The sequence below is a fragment of the Salvelinus sp. IW2-2015 genome, unplaced genomic scaffold, assembly GCF_002910315.2.
Source record: "Salvelinus sp. IW2-2015 unplaced genomic scaffold, ASM291031v2 Un_scaffold3869, whole genome shotgun sequence".
NCBI lineage: Eukaryota > Metazoa > Chordata > Actinopteri > Salmoniformes > Salmonidae > Salvelinus > Salvelinus sp. IW2-2015.
In genome coordinates this window covers 29,093-47,880 of record NW_019945143.1, presented here as the reverse complement: position 1 = coordinate 47,880, position 18,788 = coordinate 29,093, and the positions used below count along the sequence as shown (strand labels likewise).

General features: G+C 47.7%; 1 pseudogene; it reads right to left on the bottom strand.

Annotated features, from left to right (window-relative positions):
* Positions 1-2,078: 2,078 nt before the first annotated feature.
* The window catches only part of LOC112076603 (mucin-2-like), a 43,932-nt pseudogene continuing 27,222 nt past the window's right edge, over positions 2,079-18,788 (bottom strand).

The following is an 18,788-nucleotide window of genomic DNA, read 5'->3' as shown; positions in this document are numbered from 1 at the left end:
CCTACTGCCTCTGATCTGACCGACTCACTAAACAGAGAACGTCCCTGCTCATCCCTACTGCCTCTGATCTGACCGACTCACTAAAACAGAGAACGTCCTGCTCACCTACTGCCTCTGATCTGACCGACTCACTAAACAGAGAACGTCCCTGTCATCCCCTACTGCCTCTGATCTGACCGAACTCACTAAACAGAGAACGTCCCTGGTCATCCCTACTGCCCTCTGATCTGACCGACTCACTAAACAGAGAACGTCCCTGGTCATCCCTACTGCCTCTGATCTGACCGACTCACTAAACAGAGAACGTCCCTGGTCATCCCTACTGCCTCTGATCTGACCGACTCACTAAACAGAGAACGCTGCCTGGTCATCCTACTGCCGCTGATTCTGGACCGACTCACAACACAGAGAACGTCCCTGGGCATCATCCTACATGCCTCTGATCTGACCAGACTCACTTAAAAAAGAACGTCCCTGCTCCTGCTGATGCTGACACTCCTACCGAACGCCTGATACTCTGCCTGATCTGACGACTCACTAAACAGAAAGAACGATTCCCTGGTCTCCCTACTGGCCTCTGATCTGAACCGACTCACTAAACAGAGAGCGCGTCTACTGCTCTGATCTGACTGACTCACTAAAAAGACGTCCGGTCGTGCCGCTCTGATACTTTGACCGACTCACTAAACAGAGAACGTCCTGGTCGTCCCTAACTGCCTCTGATCTGACCGACTCACTAACAGAGAACGATCCCTGGTCATCCCTCTGCTCTGATCTGACCGGCTCACTAAACAGAGAACGTCCTGTCATCCCTACTGCCTCTGATCTGACCGACTCACCTAAACAGAGAACGTCCCTGCTCACCCTACTGCCTCTGATCTGACCCGACTCACTAAACAGAGAACTTCCCTGGTCATCCCTACTGCCTCTGATCGACCGACTCACTAAACAGAGAACGCCCTCTGTCATCCCTACTGCCCTGAATTGGAGGACTCACTAAACAGAGAACGTCCTGCTCATCCCTACTGCCTCTGATCTGACCGATCACTAAACAGAAACTCCTGGTCATCCCTACTGCCTCTGATCGACCGACTCACTTAAAACAAGAGAACGTCCCGGTCATCCCTACTGCCTCTGATCTGACCGACTCACTAAACAGAAACGTCCCTGGTCATCCCTAGCCTCTTGATCTGACCGACTCACTAAACAGGAAACGTCCTGGTCAGTCCCTACTGCCTCTGATGTTGACCGACTCACTAAACAAGACGTTCCCTGTCATCCCTACTGCCTCTTGATTCGACCGACCTCATAAACAGAGAACTTCCCTGGTCATCCCTACTGCCTCTGATTGACCGACTCACTAAACAGAGAACGTCCCTGGTCATCCCTACTGCCTCTGATCTGACCGACTCACTAAACAGAGAACTTCCGGGTCATTCCCTACTGCCTCTGATCTGACCGACTCACTAAACAGAGAACGTCCCGGTCATCCCTTACTGCCTCTGATGCATGACCGACTATCCTAAACAGAGAACTTCCCTTGGTTGTCATCCCTACTGCCTCTGATCTGACCGACTCCACTAAACAGAGGACATCCCTGGTCATCCGCTAACTGCCTCTGATCTGACCGACTCACCTAAACAGAGAACGTCCCTGGATCCCTATGCCTCTGATCTGACCGACTCACTAAACACAAATGCTTTGTTTTAAATGATGTCTGAGTGTTAGTTGACCCTGGTATTCGTCAATAACAAAAAAACATTAAATTGTGCCTCTGGTTTGCTTAATATAAGGAATTTTTAATTTTCATGCTTTCTTTTGATACTTAAGTATATTTTAGCAAATACATAAACTTATGATTTTTAAGTATATTTAAAACCAAATACTTTTAGACTTTTACTCAAGTAGTATTTTACTGGGTGACTTTTTTTTTTTACTATTAAGGATCTTTACTTTTACTCAGTATTTAAATCAAGTACTTTTTCCACCACTGTTTTAAGTTATTTGGTTAACCAACTATGTTTCAGGTTACCTAACTTGAATTGTACAGTGTCTGTAGTAATGTGCCAGTTTCTTACCGCAGGCTTTCTGTGGGCAGCAGGAGGTTCGTCTGCAGACTGATGACCACTTCCCCGGCCCTGCGGCAGAGCGGCTGAGGCACGGCGGAGCAGTTATACTCCACGGGAACGATATTGTCGTTGTCACAGCGATACATACAGCAGCCATCTTTAGACGCCTTCCACACCTCGCCAGGAGCACGGGGTACACCCGAACGTCCGTACAGGCTGCGAGACACACACAATAACAATGTATTGAAGTGTAACATGCATTACTCAGATGTTATTACTCAGTGTGACTTACAATAAGTCTATTCCACTAAAGACCAGGCCGGACCGGGTGTTTTGTATCATACGAATGTTGACCAGTGTTCATTTGATTGTCTGTGTGATGGCGGAGGTTGAGCAGTGAAGGCTTACCACACTTCTCAGGGGGATTCAGAGGGCAGAGTAGGGTCGATGGAGCAGAGTGCCCTCAGGACAGACACATCCCTCTGTCAGGCCTGTACACTGCTCAGGGTCGTGGTCAAAGTCATGGTTGGAGCAGGACTGGGCTGTACAGGTCGGCAGACAGGCCTGGTAACGTAGCTGGTCTGGACACATGAAAGCTGGGAGAGGAGAGAGGTGAGACAACACTGTTTTAAACTGTTGCATAAACGTGGATCAGAACCACGACAGGCGGCAAGAGCTTGATTCCAATATTATTATGTCCATAATGCAGACTTGTGTCTTTTGCTTTACACAATTGACATTGACTGACATTAAAACATTATACTGTAGTGGTTGACTGACATCGGAAACGTTATACGTGTAAGTGGGGCGCAGGTAGCCTAAGAGTTGCTGGCGCTCGAATCCCCGAGCTGACAGGTAAAAATCTGTCGTTCGCCCGTGAACAAGGCCGTTAACCCACTGTTCCCCGGTATGCCGTCATTGTTAGAATTAGATTTGTTCTTAACTGACTTGCCTATAATATTATAATTATAGATGGAACATTATAATGTAAAGTATGTATTCATGACATATATAACATTATAGTGTTTTGAATGACAGGAAAACATTATAGTGTAAGGCTTTGTAATTGGACTTGACATTAAAACATTATAGTGTTTTTGACTGACAGGAAAATATTATAGTGTAAGTGTTTTTGACTGAACAGGAAACAAGCATATATGGTGCTTTTGGACTGACAGGAAAATATTATAGTGTAAGTGTGTCTTGGACTGACAGGAAAAACATTATAGTGTTTTGACTGACAGGAAAACATTAGAAGTGTTATTGACTGGACAGGAAAACATATAGTGTTTTGACTGACAGGAAAACATTATATAGTTTTTGACTGACAGGAAAAATATTATGTTTTTGAACTGACAGGAAAACATTAAGTGTAAGTGTATGGCTTCATGTGTCTGTGCTTTGGAAGCCATGTTTGAACCGTTAGTACAGTAGAATACAGCCCAGTCCTTACGACCAGTAGTCTGGGCTCCTCCACTCCATGCTAGACGTGAACTTGTGACAAGACGCCACGTAGGCAGCCACGCTACACACGGGTTGTTGACGTCTTCCGCGTCCACGTACCACACCTCACAGGAACGCACTGGGAGGAACCTCGTACATTACAACAAATACAAACATCACCTTTTTTGTTTTATGTTTAAACACATCTACAGTGCTGTATATGGATGGAGGGTAACCTTAATTGGATGGGAGGGTACTCTATTGGATGGGAGTATCTTTGGTGGGAGTACTCTTTGGGATGGGAGGGTACTCTATTTGGGATGGAGGGTACTCTTTGGGATGGAGAGGGTACTCATGGGATACCTATTTGGATGGGAGGGTACAGGTATTGGATGGGAGGGTGCTCTAGATTGGGACTGGGAGGGTACTCTATGGGATGGGTAGGCTACTCTATTGGGATGGGAAGGTACTCTATTGGGATGGGAGGGTACTCGTATTGGATGGGAGGGGTACTCTATTGGGATGGGAGGGTACTCTATTGGATGGGAGGGGTACTTATTGGGATGGAGGGTACTTCTAATTGGGAATGGAGGGTACAGTATTGGGATGGGGAGGTACAGTATTGGGATGGAGGGTACGTATTGGGTATGAGGAGGGTACAGTATCTGGGATGGGAGGGTACAGTATTGGGATGGGAGGGTACTCTATTGGGATGGGAGGGTACTCTATTGGGATGGGAGGGTACTCTATTGGGATGGGAGGGTACTGTATTGGGATGGGAGGGTACTGTATTGGGATGGGAGGTACTGTATGACGAGGGAGAGAGAGAAGCAGTGAACCTACAAAAGCATGGCAGGGCTGAAGGAGGTGTTTCGGAGCATGGTCATACACTGGGAACAGTCGCTGGTGGAACAGTTGACTTCTCTGCGCCGGCTGTGGCTGATGTAAACTCGTTGGTGTTGAGGACTGGCAGCTGTCGATGAACCACCGCTGGGTCCTCGCTCTCCCCGACTGTCGTGCCCATTGGTACAGCATCAGGTCGTTGGCCGGGTTACCATCACAGCAGCCTGGGGGGGAAATAGGGAGAGAGAACAAGTGAGAGAAAGAGAGAGAAGAGAGTGATCGGATTGAGTGGGAACAGAATTGGGGGAGGCGGAGAGTAGAAGAGAGAGCGATGCGGTCGGGGGCAAGGCCATGGCCAGATATGCCAGAAGCGAGGGGAGGGTGAGCGTGGGAACCAGGAAGCCATGGCCAGAAATGTCAAAAGGGAGGGAGGGTAGCGGGGAACCAGAAGGCCAGTGGCCAGGAGAAGGGAGGGAGGTGAGCGTGGGGACCGAAGGCCATGGCCAGAAGGGAGGGAAGGGTGGCGGGGCACCAGAAGGCCATGGCGAATGCGCAGAAGGGAGGGAGGGTTGAGCGGGGAACCAGAAGGCCATGGCCAGAATGCCAAAGGGAGGGAGGGTGGGCGGGGAACCAGGAAGGCCATGGCAGAAGCAGAAGGGAGGAGGGTGAGCGGGGACGCAGAGAAGGCCATGGCCCAGAAGGGAGGGAGGGTGAGCGGGGAACCAGAAGGCCATGGCCAGAAGGGGGGGGAGCGGGACGAAGGCCATGCCAGAATGCCAGAAGGGAGGGAGGGTGAGCGGGAAACCAGAAGGCCATGGCCAGAATGCCAGAAGGGAGGGAGGGTGAGCGGGGGAGATGAAACAGCATTATTATGTTCAGGAATGGCAAGATCACTTGGAAACATCCACAACTCTCAGGACCCCTACTCAATCTATAGGCCCTACTCAATCTATGGCGCCTACTCCAATCTATAGGCCCTACTCAATCTATAGGCCCTACTCCAATCTATAGGCCCTACTCCAATCTATAGGCCCTACTCCAATCTATAGGCCTACTCAATCTATAGGGCCCTACCTCCAATCTATGGGCCCTACTCCACATCTATGGGCCCTACTCCACTTATGGCCCTACTCCAATCTAGGGCCCTAATCTGGGCCCTATCATCTATGGGCCTATCCAATCTTATGGGCCCTACTCCAATCTATGGGCCATCTCCAATCATGGGCCTACTCAAATCTATGGGCCCTACTCAAAATCTATGGGCCTACTAAATCTGATGGCTGCTACTCAGAACTACTATAGGCCTTACCGCAAATCTATGGGTCCTACTCAAATCGTATGGGCCCTACTCAAATCTATGGGCCCTACTCAAATGCTATGGGCCCTACTCAAAATCTATGGGCCCTACTCAATCTTATGGGCCCTACTTCTAGGCTCTAAATCTATGGGCCCTACTCAAATCTATGGCCCTACTCAATCATGCGCGCTACTCACAATCTATGGCCCCTACATCAATCCATGGCCCCTACTCAATCCATGGCCCTACTCAATCCATTTGGCCCCTACTTCATCCATTGGCCCTACTCAATCATGCCTCTAATCCATGGCCCCTACTCAATCCATGCCCTACTCAATCCATGGGACCCTACTCAATCATGGCCCCTACTCAAATCCATGGACCCTACCAATCTATGGCCCCTATCACCTGAATGGCTATAGCAAGTGAGGTCCTATGGTACGTCCCATATGGCACCCTATCCTAGTGCACTACCTTTGACCCCAGGGCCGGGGCAAAAGGAGTGGTATAGAATAGGGAATAGGGTTCCACACTACAACCAGCCTCCATACCACTCCACTTCAAATGGATACCAGTGTCCTGGTAAACCACATGCCAGTGTCCTGGTAAACCCCATACCAAAACGTCCTCATAAGTTCTAACTACACAACATACCACAGAGGCCCATGGTGGGCAGTTTGCTGTTGTAGCTCTCTGTCTCGATGACCAACATGCCCGTGCTGTGGAACCACTGCAGCTTCAGGCCCGCTGGTGTCCGGATCAGATACATGTTGCCGGTGTCCAGGATCTCAAAGCCAAACTTCTTGAACCTCGGCTTGGCGTACCTCGAGTTCACATACAGCTGACAGACAGAAAAGATATGTCAAAATCCTATATGTTGAGGGGTACTGTATTTCCTAATATAAATAGGCCTACAAATACTACTGTGTGTATGGCAAGTTAATTAACATCTCATCACTTTTTAGGTCTAGGATGAACTCTTTCTACTTTACATTGATTCTGTTCGTAGTCAAATTGGTGAATAAAGGGCTAGTTAGACCGAGAGAGATAGGAAGAGATGAAGAGATGAAGAAGAGATGAAGAAGAGATAAGAGATAAGAAGAGATGAAGAAGAGATGAAGAAGAGATAGGAAGAGATAGGAAGAGATTAAGAATAGATAAGAGATAGGAAGAGATTAAGAATAGATGAAGAATAGATGAAGAAGAGATGAAGAAGAGATGAAGAAGAGATGAAGAAGAGATGAAGAAGAGATGAAGAAGAGATAGGAAGAGATGAAGAAGAGATAGGAAGAGATGAAGAATAGATTAAGAAGAGATAGGAAGAGATTAAGAATAGATAGGAAGAGATTAAGAATAGATGAAGAAGAGATGAAGAAGAGATGGATAGGAAGAGATGAAGGAACAGACTGACCCTCCTCTGCAGTCTGTTGATGACCAGGTGGTTGGACTTGTGGGTAATGTTCAAAACCACGAGACACAGGTTGGTGAAATTCCACAGCAGCTTTGGATGGAAACAGAAAAACAAATATTCCATATTACTTTTTTATTTTATTTACAAAGGCTAAGAATCTCTAATAAAAGGGAWAAARGTCATATACAACTACTCGACATGTGAATAAATAATGATCATTTCCTGAGAATTTTACATTATATAGGGGTGTAAGACAAGGATGTCCTTTATCACCATATTTATTGCTTATCGCCACTAAAATACTTTCTGCAAAGGTACTGTAGCTACAGTATAGGGCCTCACTGTCTGAGGCGGCCATTTTGTGGACACCGGCGTTACAGTTACCTACTGTAAAGTCTATAGATTCATGGCCTCACTTTCTCTGAGGTGGCCATTTTGGGGGCACCAGCGTTACAGTTACCTAATGTACCCTCATCCTCACCGTGTCTGAGTCAGCGGGGCATTCCTGGACCACGATGCTGACGGTCTCGCTGGGCAGCTGGGTCACAATGTAGGAGGTAGCCTTGTAGATGGCCACGCTGTTACCATCAAACGTGATCACGTTCAGGTCGGGGAACACTGAGCAGCGACCTGGAGGAGACAGGACAACACCAGCAAGAAACAGGACATTATGACTGAGAAACGCCTGACCCTACTGCTCTGATTGACCGGACTCACTAAACAGAGACACGTGCCTGTCATCCTACTGCTCTGATCTGACCGACTCACACTTAAACAGAGGAACGTCCCGTGCTCATCCCTTACTGCCTCTGATCTGACCGACTCACTAAAACAGAGAACGTCCCTGTCATCCTACTGCCATCTGATCTGATCCACCACTAAACAGAGAACCGTCCTGTCATCCCTACTGCCTCTTGATCTGGACCGACTCACTAAACAGAGAACGTCCCTGGTCATCCCTAACTGCCTCTGATCTTGACCGACTCACTAAACAGAGAACGTCGACGCTATGCTGTCGACGGATCACTACACAGACTCCCGACCTCGCCTTCTGAGATCTGACCGACTCACTAAACAGAGAACGTCCCTGGTCATCCCTACGCCTCTGATCTGACCGAACTCACTAAAACAGAGAACAGTCCTGGTCTCCTACTGCCTCTGACTCTGACCGACTCACTAAAAGGAGAACGTCAACTGGTCATCCCTACTGCCGTCTGATACTGACCGACTTCCACTAAACAGAGACGTCCCTGGTTCATACGCCTACTGCTCATCTGATCTGGAACCAGACTCACTAAACAGAGAACGTCCCTGCTCATCCCTTACTGCCCCTGAGGCTGACCGACTCACTAAACAGAGACGTCCCTGCTCATCCCTACTGCTCCTGATCTGACCGGACTCACTAAACAGAGAACGTCCCTGTCATCCTATGCTCATTCCCTACAAACGGAGCTGCCTCTGGTCATCTTCGTCTATACCGACTCACTAACACAGAGGAACGCCCTGCATTACCCTACTGCCTCTGAATCTACCGACTCACTAAATAACAGACGAACTCCCTGCTCATACCCTACTGCCCTCTGATCTGACCGACTCACTAAAAACAGAGAACGTCCGCTGCTCATCCCTAACTGCATCTGATCTGACGACTCAACTAAACAGAGAACTCCCCTGGTCATCCTACGTGCCTCTTGATCTGACCGACTCACTAACAGAGACGTCCCTGGTCATCCTACTGCCTCTGTGCTGACCTGACTCACTAAACAGAGAACGTCCCTGGTACCCCTACTGCCTCTGATCTGACCGACTCATACAGACTGCCTGCATCACCATCGACCGATCACGAACGTCCCTGGTCATTCCCTACTGCCTCTGGATCTGACCGACTCACTAAACAGAGAACGTCCCGGCTCATTCCTACTGCCTTCTGATCTGACCAAGACAACCCCCCCCAGACTCACTAACACAGAGAACGTCCCTGCTCATAACACCTTCACTGGCCTACTGATTCTGACGACATGACACTGAAACAGAGAACGTCCCGGCATCCATACTGCCTTCTGATACTGACCGACTCACTAAACAAGAGACCCATGGTCAAGTCCTACTGCCTCTGATTCTGACGACTTCACTAATAACAGAGAACGTCCTGGTCGTCCGCTCAGCCTCTGATCTGACCGACTCACTAAAACAGAGACGTCCCTGGTCGTCCCTACTGGCCATCTGATCTGAGCCGACTCACCTAAACAGAGAACGTCCCTGGTCAGTCCCTACTGCCTCTGATCTGACCGACTCACTAAAACAGACGTCCTCTAGTATTCAATCCACCTACTGCCTCTGATCTGACCGACTACTTTACTAACGAATCCAGCATCCATATAGCACATCTGATCTACGCTCACAACAGAAGAAGTCCGCTCAGGCCTACTGCCTACTGATCTACCCGACTCCGACTAAACAGAGAACTCCCTGGTCATGCCCTTACTGCCTCTGAATCGACCGCTCACTAAACAGAGAACTTCCCTTGTACATCCCTACTGCCCTGATTGGAGACTCACTAAACAGAGAACGTCCCTGCTCAATCCCTACTGCCGTCTGATCCGACCGAAACTCACTAAACAGAAACTTCCTGGGTCATCCCTACTGCCTCTGATACGACCGACTTCACTTAAACAGAGACGTGCCCTGGTCATCACGGCCTACTGCCTATGATCTGACCGAGCTCACTAAACAGAGAACCGTCCCTGGTTCATCCCCTAGACTGGCCTCTGATCCTACCGACTACTAAACAGGAGAATCCTGGGTCATCCCTACTGCCCTCTGATGTCTGACACGACTCACTAAACAGAGGACTTCCCTGTCATCCTACTGCCCATCTGATTCGACCGAACTCATGAAGACAGTAGAACATTCCCCTGGTCATACTCCCTACTGCCCTCTGATTGACCGACTCACTAAACAGAGACGTCCCTGGTCATTCCCTACTGCCTTTATCTGACCGACTCACTAAACAGAGCTTCCGGCGGTCATCCCTACTGCCTCTGATCCTGAACCGACTCACTAAACAGAGAACGTCCGCGATGGTCCATCGCCTTACTGCTCTTGATCATGACCGACTACTCACTAAACAGAGAACTTCCCTTAGTGTCATCCCTACTCGCCTCTGTATTCTGACCCGACTCACTAAACAGAGGACATCCCTGGTCATCCCTAACATGCCTCTGATCTTCGACCGATCTCACTAAACAGGAAAGTCCCTGGTCATTCCCTACTGCCCTCTGATCTGACCGTGACTCACTAAAACACAAATTGCTTTGTTGTAAATGAATGTCTTGAAGGTTAGCTGTGACCTGGCTATTCGTTCAATAAACCAAAAAAACATGAGAATTGTGCCTTCTGGTTTGCTTAATATAAAGGAATTTTTTAATTATTCATAGCTTTTAACTTTTGAAACTTAAGTTATTATTTTAGCAAATTACATAAACTTATGATTTTTAAGATATTTAAAACCAAATACTTTTAGACATTTACTCAAGTAGTATTTTAACTGGGTGACTTTTTTTTTTGACATTAAGTATCTTTACTTTACTCAAGTATTTTAATCGAGTACTTTTTCCACCACTGTTTAAGTTATTGGTTGAACCAACTATGTTTAGGTTAACCTAAACTTGGAATTGTACAGGTACCTGTAGTAATGTGCCAGTTTCTTACCGCAGGCTTTCCGTGGGCAAGCAGGAGGTATCGTCTGCACAGACTGATGAAGCCAATTCCCCGGCCCTGCGCAGAGCGGGCTAGGCCGACGGAAGCAGTTAATACTTCCACGGGAACGATTATTGTCCGTTGTCACAGCGATACATTACCAGCCATCCTTTAGACGCCGTTCCACAACTCGCCAGGAGCACGGGGTACCCCGACCTTCCGTACAGGCTGCGAGGACACACACACAGATCAACAATGTATTGAAGTGTAACATGCCACTAGACCTCAGATGTTATTATCAGTGTGACTTACAAATAAGTCTATTCCACTAAAGACCAGGCCGGACGCGGAGTGATTTGATATCATACGGAAATGTTGACCAGTGTTCATTTGAGTTGTCTGTGTTGATGAGCGGAGGATATGATCAGTGAAGCCTTACGCACACTTTCTCAGGGGGGATTGCAGAGGGCAGAGTACGGGTCGATGGAGCAGAGAGTGGGCCTCAAGGACAACGCACACATCCCTGCTGGTTCAGGCCTGTACACTGCTCAGGGTCGTGGTCAAAGTCGATGGTTGAAGCAGGACTGGGCTGATACAGGTCGGCAGACAGGCCTGGTAACGCAGCTGGTCTGGACAACATGAAGGCTGGGAGAGGAGAGAGGTAAGACAAACACTGTTTTAAACTGTTCATAAACGTGATCAGAACCACGACAGGCGCAGAGCTTTGATTCAATATATCATGTCCATAATGCAGAACTTTGTCTTTTGCTTTACACAATGACATTGACTGACATAAAACATATACTGTAAGTGTGTTGAACTGACATGGAAAACGTTATCCTGTAAGTGGGGCGGCAGGTAGCCTAAAGGTTGCTGGGTCGAATCCCCGAGCTGACAAGGTAAAAATCTGTCGTTCCGCCCGTGAACAAGGCCGTTAACCCACTGTTCCCCGGTATGCCGTCATTGTTAAATAAGAATGTTCTTAACTGACTTGCCTATAATATTATATATATATATGGAAACATTATAGTTAAGTGTATTTGACGATTATAACATTATAGTGTTTTGACTGACAGGAAACATTATAGTGTAGTGTATTTGACTGAACTTAAAACATTATAGTGTTTTGGACTGACAGGAAAATATTATAAGTGTAAGGTTTTTGACTGACAGGAAAACATATAATGTGTTTTGACTGACAGGAAAAATATTATAGGTGTAAGTGTTTTGACTGACAGGAAAACATTAGTGTTTTGACTGGACAGGAAAACATTATAGTTTGAGGATTTTGTGTTTTGACTGACGAAAACATTATAGTTTTTGACTGGAAGACTGCAAGGAAAACACTTATAGTGTAAGTGTATGGCTTCATGTGTCTGTGCTTTGGAGCCATGTTGACCGTTAGTACAGTAGAATACAGCCAGTCCTTACGACAGTAGTCGGGCTCCTCCACTCCATGCAGACGTTGAACTTGTGACAAGACGCCACGTAGGCAGCCAAGGCTACAACGAGGGGTGGGTGGACGCTCACCCGATACCCACACCTCACAGAACGTACTGGGAGGTCTGGGTACATTACAACAAATCACACATCACCTTTTTTGTTTTATGTTTAATAATGTGAGTGGATGGGAGGTACTCTATGGGATGGAGGGTTACTACTTTGGGGGGGATCCGATACTCTATTGGAGGGGAGGGTACTAATTATCTTGGGAGGGAGGGTACCTTATTGGGATGGGAGGGTACTTGGGGAGGGTACTTAATGGGAGTGGAGGAGTTCAGTTGGGGGGGGTACTTGGCATATTATGGGATGGAGGGGTACTCTATTGGGATGGGAGAGAGGGAGCTCTATTGGGATGGGAGGGTACTCTATTGGGATGGGTTGACTTATGGGAGGGAGGTAATGAGGAGGGTCTCTATTGGGATGGAAGGGTACTCTATTGGAGTGGGAGGGTACTCTATTGGGATGGGAGGTGTACCGTATGGGAGGGGAGGGGATATATTGGGATGGGGGTAAGGCGTAGGGATGGGAGTGGTACAGTATTGGGATGGGGAGGGTACAGTATTGGGATGGAGGGTACTCTTGGGATGGAGGGATAGGGATGGTGAAGGACGTTATTGGGATGGGAGGGTACTGTATATGGAGATGGGAGGTACTGTATTGGGATGGAGGTGTACTTATGACGAGAGGAGAGAGAGAAGCAGTGAACCTACAAAAGCATGGCAGGGCTGAAGGAGGTGTTTCGGAGCATGGTCATACACGGGAACAGTCGCTGGTGGAACGGTGTGACTTCTCTGCGCCGGCTGTTGGCTGATGTAACTCGTGGTGTGGGGACCTGCCAGCTGTCGGATGAACACCCTGGGTCCTCGCTCTCCCGACTGTCGTCCCATCTTGGACAGCATCAGTGGTCGTTGGCCGGATTCCATCACAGCAGCCTGGGGGGGAAATAGGGGCAGGACGAACAAGGAAGAGAAAGAGAGAGAGAGGTGATCGGTTGAGGGGAACAGATTGGGGGAGGCGAGAGAGAAAGAGAGAGAGCATGCGTCGGGGGCAAGGCCATGGCCAGATATGCCAGAAGGGAGGAGGGGTGAGCGGGGAACAGCAAAGGCCATGGCCAGAATGCCAGAAGGGAGGAAGGTAGCGGTGGAGGGAACCAGAAGGCCATGGCGAGAAGGGGGGGAGGGGAGCGGGGACCAGAAGGCCATGGCGAAGGGAGGGAGGGTGAGCGGGACGCAGAAGGCCAGGGCCAGAAGGGCCAGGGGAGGGAGGGTGAGCGGGGAACCAGAAGGCCATGGCCAGAATGCCAGAAGGGAGGGAGGGTGAGCGGGGAACCAGAAGGCATGGCCAGAATGCCAAAGGGAGGGAGGTGAGCGGGATGGACACCAGAAGGCACACTCGGACCAGAAGGGGGGAGGGTGAGCGGGGAACCAGAAGGCTCAGGCCAGAAGGGAGGAGGGTGAGCGGAACGCAGAAGGCCATGGCACAGAATGCCAGAAGGGAGGGAGGGTGAGCGGGGAACCAGAAGGCCATGGCCAGAAGCCAGAGGGAGGGAGGGTGGAGGGGGAGATGAACAGCATATAGTTATTTCAGGAATGGCAAGATCACCTTGGAAACACTCAACAAAACATCTCAGGACCCCTACTCAATCTATACCCTACTGCCCTATGCCATCATAGGCCCTACTCAATCTATAGTCCCGATCTCAATCTATGGCCGTCCCTAGCGTTCCCAATCTAATGGGATTCCCTATCTCCAATCTATGAGGACACTACTCACCAATCTATAGGGCCCTACTCCAATCTATGGCCCTACTCCAATCTATGGGCCCTACTCCAATCTATGGGCCCTACTCCAATCTATGGGTTCACGCTTAGCTCTCCAATCTATGGGCCCTATCTCCAATATCAGTGGCCCTATCCAATCTTATGGGCCCTACTCCAATCTATGGGCCTATCAATCTATGGGCCCTACTCAAAATCTATGGGCCTACTAAATCTATGGGCTTAACTCAAATCTATAGGCCCTACGCAAATCTAGTGGGTCCTTAGCAAATCTATGGGGACCCTACTCAAATCTATGGGCCTACTTCAATCTATGGGTCCATACTCAAAATCTATGGGCCCTACTCAAATCTATGGGCCTACTCATCTATGCGGCCCTAACTCAAATCTATGGGCCCTACTCATATCATATAGGGCTACTCATATCTTGGCCCGTACTCAATCCATGGCCCCTTACTCATTCCATGGCCCTACTCAAGTCCATGGCCCCTACTCAAGTCCATGGCCTACCTTACTCAATCTATGCACCTACTCATCCATGGCCTACTCAATCCATGGCCCCACTCAATCCATGGACCCTACTCAATCTATGGCCCCTGACTCAAATCCATGGACCCTACTCAATCTATGGCCCCTACCTCAAACTGAATGTCGCCTAGCAGGTGAGGTCTATGGTACGTCATATGCACCCTATATCCCTAGTGCACTATACCTTTGACCCCAGGGCCGGGGCAAAAGGAGTGGTATGATATAGAAGGAATAGGGTTCCACACTACAACACCCCATACCACTCCACTTCAAATGGATACACATGTCCTGGTAAACCACATGCCGTGTCCTGGCATAACCCCATACCAACACGTCCTCCATAAGTTCTAACTACACAACATACCACAAGAGGCCCATGGTGGGCAGTTTGCTGTTGTAGCTCTCTGTCCGGTCGATGACCAACATGCCCGTCGCTGTGGAACCACTGCAGCTTCAGGCCCGCTGGTGTCGGATCAGATACATGTGCCGGTGTGGGGCGTCCAGGATCCTCAAAGCCAAACTCTCTTGAACCTTCGGCTTGGGCGTATCCGAGTTCACATACAGCTGACAGACAGAAAAAGTATTGTGCAAATCCATAATTTTGAGGGGTACTTATGTATTCCTAAATAGTATGATAGGCCTACAAATACTACTGTGTGTAGGCAAGTTATACGATTATCTACGTTTCGAGGCTTTTAGGTCTAAGATGACTCTTTCTACTTTACATGTGTCTGTTACGTAGTCAAATTGGTGAATAAGAGGCCTAGTTAGACCGAGAGAGATGAAGGGATGTTGAAGAGATGAAGAAGAGATGAAGAAAGAGATAAGAGATAAGAAGAGATGAGAAGAAGAGATGAAAGAATGAGATATAGGATAAGATAAGGTTAAAGTAGATTAAGAATAGGATTAGATGTGTGATAGAGATAATGGGTAAGGAGATTTAAAGTATTAGATAGATAGGAGACGAATAGATGAATATAAGAGAAAATGAAGGAGGATAAGAGAGATGAAGAAGAGATGAAGACTAGATGGTGAAAAGATGATGGGAAGGGCATGAGACAGGAGGGATTAGGAAGCTAGATGAAGACACTATGTGATTTAGAAGTATGATCTAGAAGAGATTAAGAATAGCATAAGGTAAGATATGAGAGAATAAGATGAAGAAGAGTGAAGAGAGATGGATAGGAAAGTAGAGTGAATGGAACGACTGACCTCCTCTGCAGTCTGTTGATGACCAGGTTGGGGACTTGTGTGGGTAATGTCTAAAACCACGAGACAAGGTTGGTTGAAATTCCACGGCAGCTTTGTGGATGGAAACAGAAAAACAATTATCCTATATACTTTTTTTATTTTATTTACAAAGGCTAAGAATCTCTAATAAAAGGGAAAAGTCATATATACACTACTCGACATGTGAATAAATAATGATCATTTCCTGAGAATTTTACATTATTATAGGGGTGTAAGACAAGGATGTCCTTTATCACCATATTTATTGCTTATCGCCACTAAAATACTTTCTGCAAAGGTACTGTAGCTACAGTATAGGGCCTCACTGTCTGAGGCGGCCATTTTGTGGACACCGGCGTTACAGTTACCTACTGTAAAGTCTATAGATTCATGGCCTCACTTTCTCTGAGGTGGCCATTTTTGGGGCACCAGCGTTACAGTTACCTAATGTACCCTCATCCTCACCGTGTCTGAGTCAGCGGGGCATTCCTGGACACGATGCTGACGGTCTCGCTGGCAGCTGGGTCACAATGTAGGAGGTAGCCTTGTAGATGGCCACGCTGTTACCATCAAACGTGATCACGTTCAGGTCGGGGAACACTGAGCAGCGACCTGAGGGAGACAGGAAACAACCAGCAAGAAACAGGACATTATGACTGAGAAAGCCTGACGGGGAGGCTGGTGTGTGTGTGTGTGTGTGTGTGTGTGTGTGTGTGTGTGTGTGTGTGTGTGTGTGTGTGTGTGTGTGTGTGTGTGTGTGTGTTGTCAGTGGAGGCTGGTGGGTGGAGCTATAGGAGGACGGGCTCATTTTAATGGTTGGAGTGAAATAAATGGAAAGTTATCAAACACATGATACATGTGGAAACAACAACCTGTGTAAACAACAACACTGTGTAAACAACAACATGCGTAAACAACATGCGTAAACAAACAACATGCGTAAACAACAACATGCGTAAACAACAACATGCGTAAACAACAACATGCGTAAACAACATGTTTGACTCCCTTCCTTTTAATTCCATTCCAGTCATTACAATGAGCCATCCTCCTACAGGCTCCTCCCACCAGCCTCACTGGAGTGCGTGTCTACTACTGTGAATGTGTGTCGGCAGCAGTTGTCCTCACATGGGCAGTCCCACTGCGGGCAGCACTTGTCCCCGTTGACCAGGATGGCGAAGCCGAGCGAGGCCGCAGTTAGGAGGGGTGGAGTTATACAGACAGTTCTGGGACATGTTGAATCGGACCAGCTGGCCGCTCACAACAGAGGAACTTGGTACACTCATCTATGATCTCTGAATAGGGAGGCTGAGACAGGGAAGAACAACAGTTACAACCTGAACAGATTGAACAACGTGTGTTATACAGTATACTGAATGAAAACAAAGATTAGATGAAGACATTAATGAGAGTTGAAACCATGTACGAACAAGTAGCTAGAAGACTGCAGAGCGTTAGTAAAATACCGTAATAGGCTGAGACGACTGAGAGGCCTGGACTTTTCAGATAGTTACAATTATTATATATTTATACAGTATATATATATATATTTATATATGTATTGATTTTACCTTTATTTAACAAGGTCAAGTCAGTTAAGACAAATTCTTTATTTACAGTGACTGGCCTACACCGGCCAACCCTAACCTGACGACGCTGGGACAATTGTGCACCGCCCTATGGGACTCCCAATCATGGCCGGTTGTGATACAGCTTGGATTCGTAACCAGGGTGTCTGTAGTGATGCGTCAAGCACTGAGATGCAGTACCTTAGACCGCTGCGCCACTCAGGAGGCTCAATTAGGGCTCAAATCGTAGGCTCCATGGGAGCTCCTGAGTGGCGCAGCGGTCTAAGGTACTGCATCTCATGCTTGAGGCAATCACTACAGACACCTGGTTACGATCCAAAGCTGTATTAACACAACCGGCCATCGTTGGAGTCCCATAGGCTGTGCACAATGTCCTGCCAGCTCGTCCAGTGTAAGGGTTTTGGCGGGTGTAAGGCCAGTCATCTGTAAATAAGAATTGTTCTGATTGACCTTGACTATTAAATAAGGTTAAATCAAATACATATGTATATTATATATATGATACTGTATAAAATATATAATAATTGTAACTATCTGAAAAGTCCAGGCTCTCAGTTGTCTGCAGCCTATTACGGTATTTACTAACGCTGCAGTCTTCTAGCTACTTGTTCGTACATGGTTTCAACTCTCCATAATGTCTTCATCTAATCTTTTTTTCATTCAGTAACTGTATACACACGTTGTCAAGTCTGTTCAGGTTGTAACTGTTGTTCTTCCCTGTCTCAGCCTCCCTATTCAGAGATCAGTAGATGAGTTGTACCAAGTTCCTCTGTGTGGAGCGGCCAGCTGGTCCGATTCAACATGTCCCAGAACTGTCTTGTATAACTCCACCCCTCCTAACTGGTGTCCGGCTGCTGGCTTCGCCATCCTGGTCAACGGGACAAGTGCTGCCCGCAGTGGGACTGCCCATGGAGGACAACTGCTAGCCGACACACATTCACAGTAGGTAGACACGCACTCCAGTGGAGGCTGGTGGGAGAGCTGTAGGGAGGATGGGCTCATTGTAATGACTGGAAGGAATTAAAAGGAAGGGAGTCAAAACATGTTGTTTACGCATGTTGTTGTTTACGCATGTTGTTGTTTACGCAATGTTGTTGTTTACGCATGTTGTTGTTTACGCATGTTGTTTTAACGCATGTTGTTGTTTACACAATGGTTAGTTGTTTCACAGTTGTTTGGTTTCCACGATGTGATCCGATGTGTTTGAGATAACATTTCCATTTGTATTTCACTCGCAACCATTAAAATGAAGCCTGTCCTCTCTATAGGCCCGACCCACCAGCCTCCACTGACAACCACACACACACACACACACACACACAGCCACACACGTACACACACACACGAACGACACACACACACACAGCACAACACACACACACACACACACAGCTCCCC